At 40.6% G+C, this 12552-nt stretch overlaps 1 non-coding gene across 1 annotated transcript; it reads left to right on the forward strand.

The window, feature by feature from the left end:
* The first annotated feature begins 11732 nt into the window (after window positions 1-11732).
* Window positions 11733-11839, forward strand: LOC118982111 (U6 spliceosomal RNA). The gene has a single exon (XR_005065488.1). It is a non-coding gene; the product is annotated as a U6 spliceosomal RNA (small nuclear RNA).
* Window positions 11840-12552: the final 713 nt, after the last annotated feature.

Here is a 12552-nt window from a genome sequence, read left to right on the forward strand (position 1 = left end):
CTCCATATCAAGCTGAGAAAGCTCTCCCTTGGAATTCCATAGTGGTCTGTCCTGAAAACAGAGAACCTGCCATGGGCACTTTGAGATTTCTGCAGCAGTGGTCCTGAATCAGCAGGGATTGTTTCCTAGTGAACTGAGGAGATTGCCTAGGCTAAAGTCAAGGTAATCAAGGAACGAACATACAGGTGAATCAGCTCCCAAGAGGCTGTCAGGTGGGGGAGGAGAGACATTATGCTCTGCCCTCTTGGCACCTGCAGTCACCATGACTTTTCTGAAGAGAAACATTCCGGCACCTCTAGGAAACTGCATGGTCTGTTCTTGAAACCCTATTTCATTTCTAGTTTAGTCATTTAGGCTGAACATGCTTGTAAAGTAGCAAAGCTCACACTTAAACTTTGGCCAGCCCCTGCTTTTTTTCTAGTCCTCTGTGACAGATATAGAACAGATGGGAGAGCAGCTCATTTTTTTAGTCTCTCCTTAATATTAGTAATCTGTTTACTCAACCCCTTGATTTTGCAATTGTAACTACTGGGATTGGGTGTGGTCGATTCTTACCAGCATGATAGGTTAGTCTCTATCCAGCATTGTGAGACAACACTTGTCAGACATCTGGTCTGGCAAGGCCCAAGTTTATATTTTTAACAGTCCAAAGGTATTAAAATTTTATGTCTACTTCTTCTGAATGAGAGAAGCCCATCTCAATATCCAGAAGACATGATACACTGATTTTCAATTTTATCTCCAAGGATTCCCTGGAAACTTGGTTCATATATTAGAGGAACACTTTACATTAAAAAGTTATGTAACTACTGAGTCACTGAAGAATTCCTCTAGATTTTGATTTGAAATAAACAGTATAGTAGTCCATGTTGACTGTATGCAACCTCCTACTGCTGCACTCAGACCCTCTTTTCAACAGGGCAATGACATATTCCATACATGATCTTTCCTTTCTGGATACTCCTACCACCATCTTCACCTTTCAATATGGCCTGGATTTTGAAGTGCTGTGTTCTGAAGAGAAGAATGTCCAGGATGAATAATATTCTATACTTCATGTCAGACACTTTTACATCCTTTAAACTGCTCACGTCTTCATACTCCCTTTCAAAACAAAATACCTTTTCTCTCCAGTCTCACCGAAGCCCCTGCTCTGACTCCTACATAAACTGACCCAGATTTCATGCTTCTGGAGAAGTGAAAAGCGTGAAATAGAGAAAGTAAACCACCTTTCTAAAGGCAACTTTGGCCTTATCTTTCAACTCCTCCAGCTGCTGAAGAACTATGGAAATTGAATAAATCTCTCAGTTGTGTCCATAACACTTTGCATGAGGGTGATGAATTCAAACCAAGATTCTCTCTCCACCTCAGCAATCTTCAGTTTTCATGTAGATCTCTTTCTTGATACACTGAGTTCTGAATAATAGAATCCCAAAGCTTTGGAGTCTGGTTTCCCCTTAAAGGGCATAATCTTAACTCTCACATCACTACATTCTGATTCACCTCTTTAAAGTCCCCTGAGATTAAGAACATCAGCAAGCTCTTGGGTTAATACAGCTCTACCAATGTCCCATACATAAGGAAAGAGGTCACCCATATTGGTAAAAGTGGGACTGAAACTTCAATTATTCCATATGATGCCAGAAAGCCTCAATACAAATCATAGTAAAGGAGCATGTTGGTACAGGATTTAGCTGTCTAATATCTTTAGTATGGAGAAGTTGTTTTGACCTCAAGGAAATGGTTCACTCTCCCATGATCTGGGCTTTCAGTTGCGTTTATAGATGTCAATTAGGAATGGAAGTTCTCCAACCTGGAAAAGGGTTAAGACACAGCATGAAGCTGACCTTGGAAAAAGTTTAAAAGTTAGCCCTGGCTGGTGTAGCTCAGTGGATTGAGCACGGGCCTGTGAACCAGAGGATTACAGTTTGATTCCCAGTCAGGGCACATGCCTGGGTTGCAAGCCAGTTCCCAGCAGTTCCCAGCAGGGGACGCACAAGAGGCAACCATACATTGATATTTCTCTCCCTCTCGCCTTCCCTTCCCCCTCTAAAGATAAATAAATTTTTTTAAAAAGTTAGATAAGTATGAGGATGTTCAGTGGAGTAAGTTTAAGGTTTATTGTGAGACAACAAGAATGTTAATACCTGGAACTATTAGTGGTCAGGATGTTACAGAACTCAAATGGTTCACCACATGGGGTGTTCTATTTAAGAATCAGACTTGACTATCATTAGGTAGTTTTATTTACTTGCAAACAAGCAAAGGAGATTGGGGATTTACATCCAAAGCTCTGTCTCTCTGAAGGGAGGTTTAGCCATTGCTCATCTATACTGTTTGGTTAATTACATGTTGATTTCTTTTTTTGCGGTTGGCTAAACTCATCCAGTTGTGATTACAGTGAAATTCATTGGTTGCAGATTCATCTGTAAACTACTGGACTACATTTTAGCATTTAGCAAAAATAGCATTTGGTAAGAATCTCCAAAACCTTGAGACTCTTGTCCTGTCTAACAGGAGACAAGAAACATTAAGAAAAAGACTCAAATGATGTTAGTGCCCAGTGTGTGGCAACAGCATAAAAAATGAGAGCTACGGGTCCTGGCTGGGCAGAGAAGCCTGGGGGCCACATGGGGCCATGGGGCTGACTGCAATAGGATGCTGAGAGGTGGTGAAGCTCCCAAGGGGTGGTGAGCTCTTCATCTCCACCCCCTCCTATCTGCAATCAGTAGGGTGGTCTGGTACAGAAATCACATCATAGAGGGTTATATGAAGAAGAAAAACAAGGAGCAAACCACTGATTACAAATGTCTTGATAATGAAAAAATGTGGCAGGAAAAAACATATTAAGACAAATGACCATGGAAATAATTGAATCCCTACAGGATGGAACAAACTCATTTAGCTCAGGTTTCTGTAGGTACATTAAGTGCTAGGAGCGGGTCCCTAGTTATAAGTCTAGTGTAGTTGCCATCAGGCCAAACCCTATATATCCAGAGAGCATTTGAGGCACCACCAACATCAGTTATTCAGTTACCACAAATACAAATGTTTAGGAAGCAGCAATTGGAGACAGATGAATCTGGAGAATCAGAAGGTATATCAAATCTCATAATTGTAGAGAAATTATTTCATGAAGACCCTTTACAAAAAAAAAAGTACCGAATGAACTTTTCTCTGATGTGCCTGGTGTTTGAAGAAGAAAAATCCCAGGAACCAGGAATGCCACCTAACATTGTTACCAAGGCAATACCAATGAGCATGTATCACTCTAGCACAGGGCAATACAGTATGTATGCTGCAGTTCAATGTGATTCAGTGCTAATCTTCTCAAGTTACAGTAAAGCAACACAAACTTTGACATTGAAGTGTTCCATTTTAAAAATGTGTGATCAATACCTTACCTGTGTACAATATTATAATATAAAAAATGCATTTTTTGTTAAAGTAAGAATTTTTTACTGATAGCTGTCATATACTTCTGAAAAATAAAATTTTTATTACTAAATATAGATGATAATTAGGGGTAAAAATAAACCAGGAACAGTTTTTCCTACTTATATTTATATATTTATCTCTTATAAAAGTTTAAAACTTATTTTTTTTTCTTTTTATGGTGCATGCAAACATAAGACAGAAATGTCTATATTTGATTCTTATTGGCTATTGTTACCAGAAATTATATGTCATACTTACTGATCAAAGGAAGTACATTGTTTATGTTTTAAATGTAATTCTGTTTTTACTACTCTCTACTAAGTTATATGTGATGTAGTTTTTTTCTAAAAGAAAATGGGAAAATAACTTTTTACCATAGCAATCAGATCATTTTGTTTAAAATACTAATCACCAAACAGAAACAGTCACATTTACTTTTTCAAATGACTTACATGAATTATATTAAGGTTCAGAGTGAGACAAGAAGCATAGATGGCACTTGGAATAAAGTTAGGGATCAGTATTTGACAACAAATACATAGATCTGACAGATGGAGTAATTTTAGGCTCCAGCATGAAACAACACACTGGAGCAAAATTAAGATTCGGTTTGAAACTACAAGCACAAAGACAACCACTTGTTCCACATGAGATAAAAACAGGAAATTTTCACTGGGAAAGGTTGTGGTTCAGTATGAGACTACACCATGCGTGAAGACTACCAGCATAAGGCTGTTCTCAGTGTGGGAAACAATCCTAAATATGAATTGGAATGAGGTTAAGGTTCACTGGGCAACACAAGCAATTGGATGGCTGCTTGAATAAGATTATGTTTCAATTTAACATGATAAGCATAACGAATGCCAGAATGAATTTATTCATCAGTGTGAGATAGAAAGCATTAATTAGGCTAACTGCTGAATCAGGTTAGTTTTGGTGTACAGCAGGGGCATCAAACTTGTTTTCACCAGGGACCACATCAGCTTTACGGTTGCCTTCAAAGGGCAGAATGTAATTTTAGGACTATATAAATGTAACTACTCCTTAACTAGGGCCAAAGGGGCTCTACATTTGGCTGCTGCCAGGTAGAACCAAGGTGCCGGGCCAGATAAAACAAGTGGAGAGCTGCATTTGGCCTGTGGGCCTTGTGTTTGCCACCTCTGGTATACAGTAAGCAGAAAGAAAATCACTGGGGAAATACAGGGTCTGTACAGAAGATATCCAGCCATGTAATGTGAAAAATAGAGACATTTATTAAGGAATATACAAGATACAAGAAACACTGTACATAAGAAAATGACACCTCAGTCCCCTTCAAAGTAGGCACTCTGGGACCTCACACAATTCTCCCAATCGCCATCAGTAGCCCCATCTTATTTTCCTGAATCTCATCAATGGTCTGAAATCTCCTCCTTTTCAAAGGTGATTTTAGTTTTGGGGAAAGTAAAAAGTCTCAGGGTGCCAAATCTGGGCTTTAGGGGGGCTGAGTCACCTGGGTGATTTGATGTTTGCCAAACAACTGCATGAGACGTGATACATAGGTGGACACATTGTTGTGAAGAAGCTTCCAATAGCCAGTTGCCCATAGCTGCAGCCTTCTGAATCATCTGAATAGTTCCCTCAGAAGAATGTTCAAGTTTACCACAGAATTTGATGCAGACTCATTGCTATACTGGCTCAGTCATTTTTAAAATATATTTTATTGATTATGCTATTATGCTTGTCCCATTTTCTCCTTTTTATTCCCCTTCACCCTGCACCCCCCTACCCACATCACCCACCCCTCTTAGTTCATGTCTATGGATCATACATATAAGTTCTTAGGCTTCTACATTTCCCACACTATTCTTAATCTCCCCCTGTCTATTTTGTACCTACCATTTATACTACTTACTCCCTGTATATTTTCCCCCATTCCCCCCTCCACGTCCCCACTGATAACCTCCATGTGATCTCCATTTCTGTGATTCTGTTCCTGTTCTTTTTTAAAATATATTTTATTGATTATACCATTACAGTTGTTGTTCTATTCCCCCCTTCATTTCCCTCCACCCTGCACACCCCCTCCCCCACCATTCCCCCCCCTTTAGTTTATGACTATGTGTCTCGAGTTCTTTAGATTCTATATTTCCCCTACTATTCTTGCCCTCCCCCTATCTATTTTCTACCTACTGTCTATGCTATTTTCTGTACCTTCTTCCCCCTTCTCCACCTCCCACTCCCCTGTTGCTAACCCTCCATGCGTTCTTCATTTCTATGGTTCCACTCCTGATCTAGCTGTCCTCTTGGTTTGCTTTTGTTTTAGGTGTGGCTATTGATAACTGTGAGTTTGCTGTCCTTTCACTGTTAATATTTTTCATCTTCTTTTTCTTATATAATTCCCTTTAACATTTCATATAATAAGGGCTTGGTGATGATGAACTCCTTGAATTTGATCTTATCTGAGAAGCACTTTATCTGTCCTTCCATTCTAAATGAAAACTTTGCTGGATACAGCAATCTTGGATGGAGGTCTTTGGATTTCATGACTTGGAACACTTCTTTCCAGCCCCTTCTTGCCTGTAAGGTGTCTTTTGATAAATCAGCTGACAGTCTGATGGGAACTCCTTTGTAGGTGACTGCCCCCTTATCTCTTGCTACTTCTAGGATTCTCTCCTTCATTTGAATCTTGGATAATGTAATTATGATGTGCTTTGGTGTGTTTCTTCTTGGATCCAACTTGTTTGGGACTCTCTGAGCTTCCTGGATTTCCTGGAAGTCTATTTCCTTTGCCAGACTGGGGAAGTTCTACTTTATTATTTGTTCAAATAAGTTTTCTACTCATGGCTGTTTCTTTTCCCCTTCTGGTACCCCTATAATTCGGATGTTGGAACATTTAAAGATGTCCTGGAGGTTCCTAAGCCGGTCCTCATTTTTTTGAATTCTTGTTTCTTCATTCTTTTCTGGTTGGATGTTTCGTTCTTCCTTCTGGTCCACTTTATTGATTTGAGTCCCAGTTTCCTTTTTATCACTATTGGTTTCCTGTGCATTTCCCTTCATTTCAATTAGTTTAGCCTTCATATGTTCCTCTAATTTGTGACTATAATCAGCCAGTTCTGTGAGCATCCTGATCACCAGTATTTTGAACTGTGCATCTGAGAGGTTCGCTATTTCTTGGTCGCTTAGAGATATTGGCTCTGGGACTTTGAGTTCTTCTTGAGCCATATTTTGGACTGTTCGTGCCTGTTACGTATGAGGAGCAGAGCCCTAGGAGTTCACCAGGGCAGGGCAACTCAGTCGCTGGGTTGTGACGCCGGATGTGGGGGCGGGGTCAAAGGAAATCAATGGCGGTCCCCTCTGCCTCCTCCCGCCCCCAGGGCCGCCTGGTCTGGAGCCAATGTGCGACCTTGGTCAGCCTGCCCTGCACCCTCACTGGGTTTGCCGCTGGGGTCTGCGGGGTCTGTCTAACTGCTCACACCTCTGCTGGTTTATTCGCACCCGAATATGTGACCACGCTCAGCCTGCCCCACACCCTCACTGGGTCCTTGCTGCTACCCCGACTGCCTGGGTTGGGTCGCCTGCGTCACCTGGGTCGCCTGGGCCCGACCCTGCTCCGCTGCTGGCTCCGCCCCTCTTACCGGTCCCGGTTGAACGGTTCATTTTTGTCGGACTTCCATATAGTTGTTTTCTGTTCTTTGGCTGTGTCTTTGTTTACTAAACCTTTGTTGTATTCAAACTTGGTTGTGGGAGAAGGCACAGTGTTTCCACCTATGCCTTCATCTTGGCAGAAGTACTGTTCCTGTTCTACTTGTTTGCTTAGTTTGTTTGTTGTTTTTTTTTTTTTAGGTCCGGTTGTTGATAGTTATGGGGTTGTCATTTTACTGTTCATAGTTTTGATCATCTTCTTTTACTTAGATACGTCCTTTTAACATTTCATATAATAAGGGCTTGGTGATGATAAACTCCTATAACTTTACTTTATCTAGGAAGCACTTTATCTGCCCTTCCATTCTAAATGAGAACCTTGCTGGACAGAGTCATCTTGGATATAAGTAAGTCCTTGCCTTTCATGACTTGGAATACTTCTTTCCAGCCCCTTCTTGCCTGTAAGGATTCTTTTGAGAAATCAGCTGGTAGTCTTACGGGAACTCCTTTGTAGGTAACACACTCCTTTTATCTTGCTGCTTTTAAGATTCTCTCGTCTTTAATCTTGGGTAATGTAATTACGCTATTCCTTGGTGTGTGCTTCCTTGGGTCCAACTTCTTTGGGACTCTCTGAGCTTCCTGGACTTCCTGCAAGTCTATTTCTTTTGCTAGATTGGGGAAGTTCTCCTTTATTATTTGTTCAAAGAAGTTTTCAATTTCTTGGTCTCCCTTTTTTCCTTCTGGCACCTCGATGATTTGGATGTTGGAATGTTTAAAGCTGTCCCAAAGGTTCTTAAGCCTCTCCTCATTTTTTTGGATTCTTTCTTAATTCTGTCCTGGTTGAATGTTTACTTCTTCCTTCTGTTCCAAATCACTGATTTGAGTCCCAGTTTCCTTCCCTCCACTGTTGGTTCTCTGTACATTTTCCCTTATTTCACTTTTCATAGCCTTCATCTTTTCCTCTATTTTGCAACCATACTCAACCATTTCTCTGAGCATCCTGGTTACCAAAGTTTTTTTTTTTTTACTTTTTTAAAAGATTTTATTAGCCCTGGCTGGCGTAGCTCAGTGGATTGAGCGCGGGCCTGCGAACCAGACGATCGCGGTTCGATTCCCAGTCAGGGCACATGCCTGGGTTGCAGGCCGGTTCCTTGCAGGCTAACTACCAGCAGGGGATGCACAAAAGGCAACCGTACATTGATGTTTCTCTCCCTCTCTCCTTCCCCTCTGAAGATAAATAAATAAATAAAACCTAAAAAAAAACCTGCTATCATTAAAAAAAAAGATTTTATTTATCTTTAGAGGGGAAGGAGAGAGGGAGAGAAACATCAATGTATGGTTGCCTTTTGTGCATTCCCTGCTGGTAGTTAGCCTGCAAGGAACCGGCCTGCAACCCAGGCATGTGCCCTGACTGGGAATTGAACTGCGATCGTCTGGTTCGCAGGCCCATGCTCAATCCACTGAGCTACGCCAGCCAGGGCCTGGTTATCAAAGTTTTGAAACTTTCATTTGATATGTTGGCTATCTCTTCATTGCTTTGTTGTATTTTTTCTGGAGCCTCGATCTGTTCTTTCATTTGGTCCATTTTTTTGGTCTCAGCACACCTGTTACTTAGTAAGGAGTAGACCCTTAGTTATTTGTGAGGGTGGGGCAACCCTAGTCACTGGTTTGTGGAGCTGTATGTAGAAGGGTCTGAGAGGGAACAATGGCATTTGCTGGGCTCTGGGCCAGCTTTCAGTCACTTCCTCCACTACCTGCAAGCAAATTGGGCCCTTCCTGTGCTGATTCCCAGGTGGGTGGGTTTGTGTATGTTCTAGGACTCTGTGGCTCTCTCCAATGAACTCTCCTGTGAGGTTGGGAGTTTCCCCTGCTGCCTCAACTACCAAAGGTTTTTTTAAGTCAGAGGTTTTGAGGTTTTATTTCCCAGCACTGCAATCCTGGGTTGTGTGGTCTGTCTTACTCCCCAGTTTTTCCTCCCAGTTTATCTGCATGCAAATGTGCCACCATCCACCCCACCAGTCACTGTCTCACCCAGTCTTCCAGCTGCTGCCTCTCTCACCATGGTCCTCCAGCCACTGCCTTGTAATACATCCTCTCCACCATAGCTGCCAGTCTCCACCCCTCCTACCACTCTGGATGAATGTTTTTTTTTAACTCCTTGATTGTCAGACTTCCATACAGTTCAATTTTCTGGCAGTTCTAGTTGTTTTTTTGTTTTTAAATTTGTTGTTGTCCTTCTTTTGGTTGTTCAAGAAGGCACAGTGTATCTCCCTACGCCTCCAATGTTGGCTGGAAGTCCCTCACTCAGTCATTTTGAATGCAATGGCCACACAGTACACACAATCACTCAATGATATCTACCACCCCCACTGACTAGTAGAGTGAAGTTGTCATTGTTCACATATGCACAATCCAGTCCATTCTCCTTGGCTGCCAGGTTACACTGATGTTGTACAAACTGTTCTCATTATATTAACAATGGCTGGACTTTTTCTGGAGAGACCTTGTAAGTTTAAGATTCACTATGACACAATAATCATAAACATGACTACTGGAATAAGGTGAAGGCTTAGAGTGTGACAACTAGCTAGAAGGTAACTGTAGAAATAGGATAATGTTCAGTGTAGCACAACAAACAGGAAAATGACCGATTGATTATGGTTAAGGATAAGAGTGAGACAGTAGTGTGATGATGACCACTGGAATAAAGTTAAAGTTTAATGTGAGATAATAAGCATGATGATGACTGCTGAAATAAGATCAATGTTCAGTGTCAGATAATAACTATGAGGATGACCACTGGAGTAAGTTTCTTTCTGTGTATGACAACAAGCATGATGATGAATGCTGAAAAAGGCAATTACTAAGTGTGAGACAACAGGCACAAATATGACTACTTCAAATAATTACAGTGTAGTGTGAGAACAAAAATGAAGATGACCACTGCTATGAAGTTAAGAAATATAGTCTCTCCCTGGCTGGTGTGGTTCAGTTGGTTGGAGCATCATCCTGTAACCAAAAGGTTGTAGGTTCAATTCCCAGTCAGGGCACATAACTAGGTTGTGGGTTTGATCCCTGATCTGGGCACACATGATCTGTGGTCCCAATGTATACATGAGGCAATTGATCGATGCTTCTCTCTCATATCAGTGTTTCTCTCTCTCACTTCCTCTCTCTCTAAAAGCAATGAACATATGTCCTCAAGTGAGGGGGAGAAGAAATATGGTCTCTATTGAGCAAGTCAGTAGTGCCCAGGAGTAACCTAGCCACTGCTGGTAATTCTTGTCTCTAGATACCCAGTGAAGGGGTTTCAAAATCATCTTTAATGAAGGCACAAGGGACAAGAAAGGGGGCTGCCCTCTGTCAATTTCCTCCACCTCACATTACATAGAGAGCCACTTACTTCTCTGGCTGGTCTTAACAATTAGTTCTGATTCCACTCTCTTCATGTTACAAGCCCATGGACTGATTGGTACTGGACTTTTTTTTACCAACAGGTCCTGAAATGATTGTTGTACATGTTATACACATATAATTTATATTTCTCCATGCTACATGCCCTAGAAGGCTGCCATGTATGCCTTCTGGCTGGAAATTGGGTTTGGCCGCTGATAAGAAACTTCATGAAATCCAAGGTGGGAGGAGAGAGGCCAAGGAGAGAGGCCAAGGTGTTGTTCAGCCACAACCCTGACTAGTTGATGTGTCTCTGACATTGGCTATATCCCTTCACATTTGTAGCTCCTGGTGGGTGGCCTTTCCTCCATGAATCTATACTGACAGAAAGTAGATCCATGGTTGCTTAAGTGTAGAATACAGGAAAGGATGGGAGGAAGAAATTACAAAGGGGCATGAGGAGATTTGAGGGTAATGGAATTATTCACTTAATTGCACTGACGGTTTCAAGAGGGTAGACCTATGTCAAAACTTATTAAATTATACACTATAAATATGAACCACATATTGTATGCCTCAGTAAAGATATCTAAAAAATGAAATGAACATTGTCTCTTCTTTCATGTCATACACACATTTTTTTTAAGCTGGAGCAGGAAAGTTCTTTCTCTGCATGTAGACACTTCCTGCAGCTCCACTGTCTTACTCTCTGGCATTACAAACCAGAATCCACCATTTTAACCCATTAGAAGAAAACTACAAGTTATTTTGAAATGGACAACAGATCAAAATGCAAAACAAACTATAAGATTTATAAAATAAAGCATAGGAGAAGTTTTAACTTTGGGACAGGCACAGATTTCTTACACAAAACCAAAAACTATGAACCACAAAGAAAATACTGATAAACTTCATCAAAATTAAAAATTTCTGGTGTTTGAAATTTACATTAAGAAAATTATAAGGAAAGACATAGGCTGGGGGGAAATATTTGCAAAACATATATCCCACAGAGGCTTGGTATCTAAAATACATGAAGACGTCTTACAATTGTTGGGGAAAGGAAGAATTTCCCCCACCCTTTCCCTTCTTTAGTTCTTACAGCTGGACTAGTTACAAAATTAGATTAACAAAAGGAAAATCAATTGAATACATGTGAATGGGAAAATGACAATGTGATTCTCAAAATACAAAATGAGGCTCAAATAAATTATGGAACTAGGAAACTTTTTATAAGTTTTAGGCAAACAGTAGATTTGTGTAAAATTGACAGGACCGTGCTCACTTCGGCAGCACATATACTAAAATTGGAATGATACAGAGAAGATTAGTATGGGCCCTGCTCAAGGATGGCACGCAAATTAGTGAAGCATTCCATATTTTCCAAATATATAAGAAAAATCCTAGAGGACTTCAAGAAAGATATTGACAGCAACACAATTATAGTAGGGGATTTTAACACCCCACTGTCAAAAATGGACAGATCTTCCAAACAAAATATCAACAAAGATATAGCTGCACTAAACAACACCCTAGATGAAATGGACTTGACAGATATATATAGAGCCCTTCGTAACAAAGAAGCTAAATACACATTCTTTTCAAATGCACATGGAACATTTTCAAAGATAGACCACATGATAGGACACAAAATGAGCCTCAACAAATTCAAGAAAATTGAAATCATACCAAGCATTTTCTCTGACCACAAGGGACTGAAATTAGAAACCAACCCCAAAGAAAAAAACACAAAACACCCAAAATCATGGAGACTGAATGGTATCCTATTAAACAATGAATGGGTCAAGATTGAAATTAGGGAAGAAATCAAAAAGCTTCTGGAAACAAATGAAAATGAACTCACAACAACCCAAAACTTATGGGACATGGTGAAGGCAGTCCTGAGAGGGAAGTTCATAGCAATACAGGCTTACCCAAAGACAACAGAAACATTTCAAACAAACAACCTAACCCTACAACTGCAAGAACTCAAAGAACAACAACAAAGACAGCCCAGAGCAAGTAGAAGGAAGGAAATAACCAACATCAGAGCAGAATTAAATGACATAGAGACTAAAAGCACAATTTTAAGGAACA

This window comes from Sturnira hondurensis, unplaced genomic scaffold, assembly GCF_014824575.4.
Source record: "Sturnira hondurensis isolate 20B ecotype Veracruz unplaced genomic scaffold, ASM1482457v3 Scaffold0024912, whole genome shotgun sequence".
Classification (NCBI taxonomy): domain Eukaryota; kingdom Metazoa; phylum Chordata; class Mammalia; order Chiroptera; family Phyllostomidae; genus Sturnira; species Sturnira hondurensis.